General features: G+C 46.5%; 1 long non-coding RNA gene across 1 annotated transcript in view; it reads right to left on the bottom strand.

The window, feature by feature from the left end:
- Positions 1-3,114: 3,114 nt before the first annotated feature.
- LOC133646868 (uncharacterized) overlaps positions 3,115-8,512 on the bottom strand; it is a 229,422-nt gene continuing 224,024 nt past the window's right edge. The window contains exon 5 of the long non-coding RNA XR_009825363.1: positions 3,115-3,265. This is a non-coding gene — a long non-coding RNA (uncharacterized LOC133646868). The remainder of the gene's footprint in view (positions 3,266-8,512) is intronic.

Here is an 8,512-nt window from a genome sequence, read left to right as displayed (position 1 = left end):
TGCATCGGTTGGGGACATCTCTGCGCTGCTGACCCGTCTCCGCTCGGGATGGTTTCCTGTTGGCCCCGCTGTGGACTGGACTCCCGCTGATGTGTTGGATCCACTGTGGACTGGACTTTTACAATGTTATGTCAGACCCACTCGACATCCGTTACCCACATATGCGGTCCTCTCCAAGGTTTCTCATAGTCATTCACCGACGTCCCACTGGGGTGAGTTTTTCCTTGCCCGTATGTGGGCTCTGTACCGAGGATGTCGTTGTGGCTTGTACAGCCCTTTGAGACACTTGTGATTTAGGGCTATATAAATAAACATTGATTGATTGATTGATTGATGTTTGAACTGGGTCTTTCTGATGTCGTCCTGTGTGCTGTCGTTTATCGACCACCCAAGTACCACAAAGACTTTATAACTGACTTTTCTGAATTTCTGGCTGATATGATCGTGTCCTTATTGTGGGTGATTTTAATATTCACACCTGCTGTCCAGACGAGTCGCTTCCCAGGAGCTTCCTGAATGTAATTGACTCTTTTAACTTCGTACAATCTGTATGTGGTTCCACACATGAACACTCGATTTAGTGCTCTCGTATGATTTATGTGTTTTTAATTTGGACATTTGCGACGCTGTGTTCTCTGATCATATGCCGATCCTGTTTGATATTCCCACTCAGTGCCCGGTTAAATTGTGCGCTCTCGCATGTTTAATTCTTCGTCCCCTGCTCTGTTCTCCTCAATTTTTTCGACTCTCTGTGAGGATAATTCTGCAGCCTCTGTATGTTTGAATACTGAAGAGTTGGTTTCTGGTTTCAACTCTATTTGTCTACAAACACTGGACACGATCGCTCCTTTCAAGTGCCGCCGCTCTAAAGCCACGCCTCAGCCCTGGTTGAATGACGTCACTCGGGCTGCCAGGCGCAAGTGTAGAATGGCAGAGAGAAAATGGAAAAAAGACAGGCTGCATGTGTCCTTTGCCATTTTTAAAGAAAGCTTGTTATTCTTTCAGATGACTGTAAAGGCAGAGATGAATATATATCTATCTCAGATTATATCTTCTAACTATAACAATCCCAGAGTTCTGTTTAAAACTATTAACACTGTCATTGATGCTCCCAAATCTGTTGGTTTTGATGCTTCTTTTGAATTCTGTGAAAATGGTCTCCATTTTTTCACTGACAAAATTGTGTCAACTAGAGCCAGTTTATCTCAGCCTTCATATGACCCTTCTGTTCCACTGAATTTCTATTCTGTTTTCCATCAGTTTGAGTCCTTTTCTTTTTTAAATGACACAGTTAGTCATATGAAGCCCTCTGGTTCTCATGCAGACTCCCTCCCACCTCGCCTGTTTAAGGAGGTACTTGCTACTATTGGATCAAGTGTCCTTAACATTATCAATAGTAGCCTCTCTTCTGGAATAGTTCCAGTAGAGTTTAAACATGCAGTGGTACGACCTCTACTTAAAAAACCAAGCCTCGACCCCTCTCTCCTCTCTAACCTTAGACCTATCTCTAATCTTCCATACATTTCTAAAATATTAGAGAAGGTGGTCTACAGTCAATTGTTGCCCTTCTTAGAGGATAATGGTATCACTGAGTTGTTCCAGTCCGGTTTTAAAGCCCTCCACAGCACAGAGTCAGCACTTCTAAAAGTTTTTAACGATATCCTCCTGTCAACTGATTCTGGTAAATATGTTGTCCTGGTGCTTTTAGATCTGTCTGCTGCTTTCGACACCGTCGACCACGCCACCTTAATCACTCGTCTTGAGAACTGTGTGGGCATTAAGGGCGCCGCCCTCAACTGGTTCCGGTCGTACTTAACCGACAGGAGTTTTTGTGTAAAAATAGACAGTTATGTCTTCCACAGCTCCTTTACCACATGGGGTTCCCCAGGGCTCAATCCTTGCCCCAATCTTATTTGCGCTTTACCTTCTCCCCCTTGGTTCTATTTTTAGGAAGTACGATATTGCATTTCATTTTTATGCCCATGATTGCCAGATTTATTTTCCCATGGCACAAAATAACACGGTTCAACGTCTTATTGACTGCCTGCACGACATCAAAGCCTGGCTTTCAGCTAACTTCCTGAGCCTAAATGAAGACAAAACAGAAGTTATGTTGTTCGGTCCAAGTCGCTCCCCCTCCCCCAACGTTGACCTCGGCACTCTGGCCCCGTATCTCAGCGACTGTGTCACAAACCTGGGGGTAAAGTTCGACTCAGATTTTAAACTCGAAAAACAAATCAGCAGCGTCGTACAAAAAAGCTTTTATCAATTACGCCAAATAGCGAAAGTGAAACCGCTTCTATCAGGACATGATCTCGAGAAATTAATCCATGCCTTTATCTCGACTCGTTTAGACTACTGCAATGCCCTGTATATAGGCATTAGCCAGGCCTCCCTCGCCCGCCTGCAGCTCGTGCAGAACTCTGCTGCTCGTCTGCTAACACAGACCCTCAGACGTGAGCACATCACCCCTATATTAGCGTCCCTTCACTGGCTCCCTGTGCGTTACAGAATCAATTTTAAACTCCTTTTATTTGTTTTTAAATGTCTAAACAACCTCGCGCCAACATATCTCTCCGACCTCCTTCAGCCTTACTGCCCCACCCGATCCCTAAGATCAGCCGATCAGCTGCTACTGACGGTCCCGGACACAAGGCTGAAGCTTAGAGGTGACAGAGCTTTCGCTGCTGCTGCTCCCAAGCTCTGGAACGACCTACCTCTGAGTGTTAGACAAGCCTCCTCTCTTCCTGTTTTTAAATCTCTCTTAAAAACATACTTTTATTCCATGGCTTTTAACGCTGAGTGATATCCATCCTGCAATGGCGCCCCATAATACACCTGCTGTGAACCTGTTTTTATGTTTTTATATTTTATTCATTTATTTTTTATCGTGTTCTGTTTGTGTTGTGTTGTGTTTGCTCGGTTCTCGTATTATTTTTAACCTGCCCATTGTACAGCACTTTGGCTACACCTGTGGTAAATTTTAAATGTGCTTTATAAATAAAGTTGATTTGATTTGATTTGATTTAAAGATCGATTCCAGCATTTACTGTGACATTTTGAAGTCCTACTCCCTCAGTAGTAGCAATACTGTCCTGGTCTAGGGCTGCTCGAGTGCTGCCGGCACTGGGGAGCAGCAGTTCATTATGGGACAAGATGAATTCCAACAAAGTACTTTGACATTCTGAAAGTCTGTTGCCTTGGCACTGGTAGTGTCACTGTCTGGTCTGCACGAGTGCTGCAGGAACTGGTGAGCTGTGGTTTCCTGGGGGAAACATAAATTACAAAAGGGTTGGCAGTCAAGCATCGTAGTAGTGGTGTCACAGTGGGGGGATGCACAAGTGCTGCAGGGAAAATGAGAATTCCAAAATGTATTGTGACATTCTGAAAATATGTGTCCTTGGTGGTGGTAGAGTCACCGTCTGGGGCTGCACGAGTGCTGCTGGCACTGGGGATCTGCGGTTCATCGGGGGGAAATATGAATTCCAGCATTTATTGTGATATTTTGAGGACCCACTCCCATAATAGTGGTGGTGTCATGGTCTGGGGCAGCATGAGTTCTGCCGGCGCTTGGGGTGCTGCGGTTGAAGGGAATGATCATTTTCCCATTTTCCAACATGTATTGTGGCATTCTGAAAATGAATTTCCTTGGTGGTAGTAGCGTCACTGTCTGGGCTACACAAGTGGTGCAGGCAGCGTGAGCTGCGGTTCATCAAGGGAGAAGAGGAGGTCCAACATGTACTGTGCCGGCAGTGTCATAGTGTGGGGCTGCAAAAGTGCTGCAGGTACAAGGGAGCTGCGGTTCATTGGGAGAAAAGATTAATTCCTGCATCTACTGGGATATTTTAAGTCCTACTCCCTTTGTAGTGGTAGCGTCATTGTCTAGGGCTGCATGAGTTCTGCCGGCACTTCGGGTGTTGTGGTTCATTGAAGTGACTTATTATTTTCCAACATGTATGGTGACATTCTGACAATCCGTTGCATTGATAGTGGTAGCGCCACAGTCTGGGGCTGCACAAGTGCTGCAGGCACTGGGGAGCTGCGGTTCATTGAGGGTAATGATAAATTCTAGCATTTATTGTGACATTTTGAAATCCCACTTCCTTAGGAGTGGTCATGTTATGGTCTTGGGCTGCATGAGTTCTGCAGGTACTGCAAAGCTGTGGTTCATCAAGGGTAATGATGAATTTCAGTAGTTACGGTGACATTTTGACTCCCTTAGAAGTGGCAGCAACATGGTCTGGGGCTGCATGAGTTCTGCCGGGACTTAAGGAGCTGTGGTTCATTTAAGGAAATTATTAATTTCAACACGCATGTTGACTTTTTGAAAATCTGCTCTTTTGCTGGTGGTAACGTCAGAGTCTGGGGCTGCACGAGTGCTGCAGGCACTGGGTAGCTGCGGTTCACCGAGGGTAATGATGAATTCCAGCATTTACTGTGAAATTTTGAAATCCCACTTCCTTAGTAGTGATAGTGTCATGGTCTGGGGCTGCATGAGTTCTGCAGGCACTGGGGAGCTGTGGTTCATCAAGGGTAATGATGAATTTCAGTAGTTACGGTGACATTTTGACTCCCTTAGTAGTGGCAGCAACATGGTCTGGGGCTGCATGAGTTCTGCCGGGACTTAAGGAGCTGTGGTTCGTTGAAGGAAATTATTAATTTCAACACGCAGATTGACTTTTTAAAAATCTGCTCTTTTGCTGGTGGTAGCGTCACAGTCTGGGGCTGCACGAGTGCTGCAGGCACTGGGGAGCTGCGGTTCACCGAGGGTAATGATGAATTCCAGCATTTACTGTGACATTTTGAAATCCCACATCCTTAGTAGTGATAGTGTCCTGGTCTGGGGCTGCATGAGTTCTGCAGGCACTGGAGAGCTGCGGTTCATCAAGGGTTATGATGAATTTCAGTCGTTACGGTGACATTTTGACTCCCTTAGTAGTGGCAGCAACATGGTCTGGGGCTGCACGAGTGCTGCAGGCACTGGGGAGCTACGTTTCATAGAGGGTAATGATGAATTTCGGCATTTACTGGGACATTTTGAAATCCCACTCCCTTAGTAGTGGCAGCAACATGGTCTGGGGCTGCATGAGTTCTGCCGGGACTTAAGGAGCTGTGGTTCGTTGAAGGAAATTATTAATTTCAACACGCAGATTGACTTTTAAAAAATCTGCTCTTTTGCTGGTGGTAGCGTCACAGTCTGGGGCTGCACGAGTGCTGCAGGCACTGGGGAGCTGATGTTCACCGTGGGTAATGATGAATTCCAGCATTTACTGTGACATTTTGAAATCCCACTTCCTTAGTAGTGATAGTGTCAAGGTCTGGGGCTGCATGAGTTCTGCAGGCACTGGAGAGCTGCGGTTCATCAAGGGTTATGATGAATTTCAGTCGTTACGGTGACATTTTGACTCCCTTAGTAGTGGCAGCAACATGGTCTGGGGCTGCATGAGTTCTGCCGGGACTTAAGGAGCTGTGGTTCGTTGAAGGAAATTATTAATTTCAACACGCAGATTGACTTTTAAAAAATCTGCTCTTTTGCTGGTGGTAGCGTCACAGTCTGGGGCTGCACGAGTGCTGCAGGCACTGGGGAGCTACGTTTCACAGAGGCTAATGATGAATTTCAGCATTTACTGGGACATTTTGAAATCCCACTCCCTTAGTAGTGGCAGCGTTATGGTCTGGGGCTGCATGAGTTCTCCTGGGACTTGGGGAGATGCGGTTTATTGAAGGAAATTTTTAATTTCAACACACATGCTGACTTTTTGAAAATCTGCTCTTTTGCTGGTGGCAGCTTCACAGTCTGGGTCTGCACGAGTGCTGCAGGCACTGGGGAGCTGCGGTTCACCGAGGGTAAAGATGAATCCCAGCATTTACTGTGGTATTTTGAAATCCCGTTTCCTTAGTAGTGATAGTGTCATGGTCTGGGGCTGCATGAGTTCTGCAGGCACTGGAGAGCTGCGGTTCATCAAGGGTTATGATTAATTTCAGTAGTCACGGTGACATTTTGACTCCCTTAGTAGTGGCAGCAACATGGTCTGGGGCTGCATGAGTTCTGCCGGGATTTAAGGAGATGTGGTTCGTTGAAGGAAATTATTAATTTCAACACGCAGATTGACTTTTAAAAAATCTGCTCTTTTGCTGGTGGTAGCGTCACAGTCTGGGGCTGCACGAGTGCTGCAGGCACTGGGGAGCTACGTTTCACAGAGGCTAATGATGAATTTCAGCATTTACTGGGACATTTTGAAATCCCACTCCCTTAGTAGTGGCAGCATCATGGTCTGGGGCTGCATGAGTTCTCCTGGGACTTGGGGAGATGCGGTTTATTGAAGGAAATTTTTAATTTCAACACACATGCTGACTTTTTGAAAATCTGCTCTTTTGCTGGTGGCAGCTTCACAGTCTGGGTCTGCACGAGTGCTGCAGGCACTGGGGAGCTGCGGTTCACCGAGGGTAAAGATGAATCCCAGCATTTACTGTGGTATTTTGAAATCCGTTTCCTTAGTAGTGATAGTGTCATGGTCTGGGGCTGCATGAGTTCTGCAGGCACTGGAGAGCTGCGGTTCATCAAGGGTTATGATTAATTTCAGTAGTCACGGTGACATTTTGACTCCCTTAGTAGTGGCAGCAACATGGTCTGGGGCTGCATGAGTTCTGCCGGGACTTAAGGAGCTGTGGTTCGTTGAAGGAAATTATTAATTTCAACACGCAGATTGACTTTTTAAAAATCTGCTCTTTTGCTGGTGGTAGCGTCACAGTCTGGGGCTGCACGAGTGCTGCAGGCACTGGGGAGCTGCGGTTCACCGAGGGTAATGATGAATTCCAGCATTTACTGTGACATTTTGAAATCCCACTTCCTTAGTAGTGATAGTGTCATGGTCTGGGGCTGCCTGAGATCGGTAGGTTGTGAGTTCAAACCCCGGCCGGGTCATACCAAAGACTATAAAAATGGGACCCATTACCTCCCTGCTTGGCACTCAGCATCAAGGGTTGGAATTGGGGGTTAAATCACCAAAAATGATTCCCGGGCGCGGCTACGCTGCTGCCCACTGCTCCCCTCACCTCCCAGGGGGTGATCAAGGGGATGGGTCAAATGCAGAGGACAAATTTCACCACACCTAGTGTGTGTGTGACAATCATTGGTACTTTAACTTAACTTTAACTTAACATAAGTTCTGCAGGTACTAGGGAGCTGTGGTTCATCAAGGGTAATGATGAATTTCAGTAGTTACGGTGACATTTTGACTCCCTTAGTAGTGGCAGCAACATGGTCTGGGGCTGCATGAGTTCTGCCGGGACTTAAGGAGCTGTGGTTCATTGAAGGAAATTATTAATTTCAACACGCATGTTGACTTTTTGAAAATCTGCTCTTTTGCTGGTGGTAACGTCAGAGTCTGGGTCTGCACGAGTGCTGCAGGCACTGGGTAGCTGCGGTTCACCGAGGGTAATGATGAATTCCAGCATTTACTGTGACATTTTGAAATCCCACATCCTTAGTAGTGATAGTGTCATGGTCTGGGGCTGCATGAGTTCTGCAGGCACTGGAGAGCTGCGGTTCATCAAGGGTTATGATGAATTTCAGTAGTTACGGTGACATTTTGACTCCCTTAGTAGTGGCAGCAACATGGTCTGGGGCTGCATGAGTTCTGCCGGGACTTAAGGAGCTTTGGTTCGTTGAAGGAAATTATTAATTTCAACACGCAGATTGACTTTTTGAAAATCTGCTCTTTTGCTGGTGGTAGCGTCACAGTCTGGGGCTGCACGAGTGCTGCAGGCATTGGGGAGCTGCGGTTCACCGAGGGTAATGATGAATTCCAGCATTTACTGTGACATTTTGAAATCCCACTTCCTTAGTAGTGATAGTGTCATGGTCTGGGGCTGCATGAGTTCTGCAGGTACTAGGGAGCTGCGGTTCATCAAGTGTAATGATGAATTTCAGTAGTTACGGTGACATTTTGGCTCCCTTACTAGTGGCAGCAACATGGTCTGGGGCTGCATGAGTTCTGCCGGGACTTAAGGAGCTGTGGTTCATTGAAGGGAACTATTAATTTCAACATGCATGTTGACTTTTTGAAAATCTGCTCTTTTGCAGGTGGTAGCGTCACAGTCTGGGGCTGCACGAGTGCAGCAGGCACTGGGGAGCTGTGGTTCACCGAGGGTAATGATGATTTCCAGCATTTACTGTGAAATTTTGAAATCCCACTTCCTTAGTAGTGATAGTGTCATGGTCTGGGGCTGCATGAGTTCTGCAGGCACTGGGGAGCTGTGGTTCATCAAGGGTAATGATGAATTTCAGTAGTTATGGTGACATTTTGACTCCCTTAGTAGTGGCAGCAACATGGTGTGGGGCTGCATGAGTTCTGCCGGGACTTAAGGAGCTGTGGTTCGTTGAAGGAAATTATTAATTTCAACACGCAGATTGACTTTTTAAAAATCTGCTCTTTTGCTGGTGGTAGCGTCAGAGTCTGGGTCTGCACGAGTGCTGCAGGCACTGGGGAGCTGCGGTTCACCGAGGGTA

Source organism: Entelurus aequoreus, linkage group LG03 (genome assembly GCF_033978785.1).
Source record: "Entelurus aequoreus isolate RoL-2023_Sb linkage group LG03, RoL_Eaeq_v1.1, whole genome shotgun sequence".
NCBI lineage: Eukaryota > Metazoa > Chordata > Actinopteri > Syngnathiformes > Syngnathidae > Entelurus > Entelurus aequoreus.
Note: the sequence above shows the minus strand (reverse complement) of the source record. Positions and strands in the feature narration are given on the sequence as shown.